At 48.4% G+C, this 2,729-nt stretch overlaps 1 protein-coding gene across 1 annotated transcript in view; it reads right to left on the reverse strand.

The window, feature by feature from the left end:
- PTPRT (protein tyrosine phosphatase receptor type T) overlaps positions 1–2,729 on the reverse strand; it is a 1,070,914-nt gene that overhangs the window by 595,904 nt on the left and 472,281 nt on the right. The gene's annotated exons all lie outside the window — the stretch shown is intronic.

A 2,729-nucleotide genomic window follows, 5' to 3' on the forward strand; every position in this document is an offset into this window, starting at 1 on the left:
CCCCAGTGGTTCACTCCTCCTGGTATCTACACTTTTGTGTAACCTTGACCTCTTCTGCCTCCTTACTCCCTCTCCCCTTCTCCCCTGCCCTTCCCTCCTTTTTCTTCCCTCTCCTCTTCCCCTCCCTCTTTCCCACTCCGTCTTTTCCACTTTCTCCTCTCTCTCCTTCTACTTTTTCTCCCTCTTTCTCTTTCTCTCTTTCTCTCCCTTACCTCTTCTCTCCCTGTCCTGTTGTGGGTTGTCTTAAGGAAAGGCACACATTGCAATGAAATGATAATCTTTAGCCAACAGCTGAGGAGGCTAGGCCAATGGTCATGCAAGTGATCTCTTAACAGGATCTTCCAAAGACTCCCAACAGCCATGTGGGTGAACTTGGGAGCAGATCCCCCCTCAGTCAAGTCTTAAGATGCCTGCAGCCTGTGAGAGACCCCAAGTCCATCAGGCTGCACCAGGATTCCTAACCCACTCCTGTGAGATAATAAATGCTTGTTGGTTTAAGCTTCTAGATTTGGGAGCCTTTTTATTTTTCATGTCATCATAGATGACTAATAATACACCACATATATTCGAAACTAAACATCTGAAGGAATACCACCAGAGTTGTCTGCAACTAAAAAGAGAAAAGTCTCGACTCGAAGTTAATATGATAAAGAGTCACAATCAAATGTGTATGCACACGCACACGCACATGCACGCACATACACACACACACACCTACACACACACACACACACACACACACCATGCTTGAAACTTCCGTTAAGATTAGTTTCGGAATCACCTTTGAAGGTGAGGCTCACAACTAGGCAACAGGCTGGGAAGGTGTGGCTGAATCTACTTGAGATAAAAATAAAAGGAGGCCTCATACTCATTGAAAGATGCCTTCAAAGGAGACACTTAAAGGCCCTTTAACTCTTGGTAAGCCCAGTGTTTTATTTTGCAGTGGTAAGCAAATAAGGGAATTAACATCTGGCCAATTTATATATTTCTTCTGTATACTATATGATAGTGATACCTATGAAGGCATTAATTTGCAAACTACTTCAAATGGAAATAACTGGTGAATAAGTTATCAACGTGATATGGATGGATGTTTGCACNCACCAGGTCAGGAAGGGCCCCCTGAGGAGCCTGGCTTTCCTCCTGAGGCTATTGTAAGCAGTGGCACGACACAGGCATGTGTTCTTTCATGATAACTCCTCTGCAGGCAGGAGGGAGAAAGGGTCTGAAGGAGAGAGGCTTATGTCAGAGGGAAGTCATGTCCATCACTGAGGGCAGAGATCGTGGACGGCTGGACCAAGGTAACGGCCATGGGACTGAAGAGGCAGGGGCAGAGGGACCAGACACAGGTCTAGGAGATGGACAGGATTTGGTCCTTGACTGGATGTAAGCCGTAAGGCAGATGGGGCCAGTGTCAGTAGAAAGCTAGGATTCGATAGGCTGGGTGAGTCCTGGGCATGCGCACGCGGAGGAGTCTCAGGCTTTCTCCGACCTCCGTCCACAATGGCCGCGGTCTATATAAGAGGGTGTCTGCTTCTATTTCCCTGCCCAGCATCCCAGGTCACTGTACTGGCTTCTCCCTGCCAAGCCCAATATTCTACACTCCACCCCTTCTCATTTCATATTTATTGACACTTACAAAGGGCAGTGTGGTGTATTGGAAAGTACAAGATCACTGGGTCAGACAGAGAGAGTTTGGCGTATAACCTCTATCACTTAATTGTGTGACTTCAGGCAAGTTACCCAATTCCCCTGAGCCTCGGTTTCTTCATGGGCCAAAACCAGGGGAATGGGTTACATCTCACTGGATCCTTGTGAAGACCAGATGTAAACGCCTGAAACATGGCAGGTCTTCTATAGACGTGAGTTATTCCCGTCTCCCATCCCCGCACTGGTCCTTCCCCACCACCCTGTCACCCTCTCCATTAACGAACCATTCCACCCCGCTTCTCAAGCTCCCTGTGATTTCCACTCTCAGCATCTGAGCACTTGGGCTTCTTGGGCTCATGTAGCAAATGTGATGAAATCAATTTCAGCTTTATGCATGAGGAAGCCGCTAATCTCCCACTGGGACAGTTAACTCACACTCAACAAGCACCAGGGGGAAAACATGGCAGCCGTCGTCATAACAGAACATGTCTGAGAAAAACTGGAGTAGAAGGGAAGGGGGGTGGCGGGAGGGAGCGGGGACATAAGCCATTCAGGGCAACCTGAGTCCAGGCAGCTTCATCAGTTGCTATGCTACCAGCCACCGTGAGAGAGAGACTGAAGGGGGCTGGGGCTTTAGAGATATTGTTATTGTGCAAATTTCTCTCCTAGGCATATCCCTATGAACAAGGGGAAGAGGCATAATTAGTCTCTAAGCTGCTGAAATGGCTAGAAGTGACTAGAAGTATCGACTCCCTCAGAAGTGTCAGGAAATGGTGTCCAGATGGATTAAGAGGCTTATCCATAACAGCTTGCTCAGTTTGTGGGGGAGAGTTTAAGAGATGACTGCCCGCTTTCTGTAAAGGAACTGAGAAATGAACTGCTTCCAAATCTCCCCCCCCCTCCCACCCGGTCCCCTTAGGGCTGTCTCTGGGCTCTGCCACATCCACCATGAAGAGGGTTAGTTATGAGCCAAAATAGCAGCTCTTTGGGAAAGGTCTTTGAAACAATGCAACAAAGTCTCCTGGGCCACAGACCACCGTCCCCATCCTCCGAGGCCGCATTTCTGATTCAGGCAGGCA

Source organism: Hipposideros armiger, unplaced genomic scaffold (genome assembly GCF_001890085.2).
Source record: "Hipposideros armiger isolate ML-2016 unplaced genomic scaffold, ASM189008v1 scaffold_31, whole genome shotgun sequence".
In the NCBI taxonomy this organism is placed as follows: domain Eukaryota; kingdom Metazoa; phylum Chordata; class Mammalia; order Chiroptera; family Hipposideridae; genus Hipposideros; species Hipposideros armiger.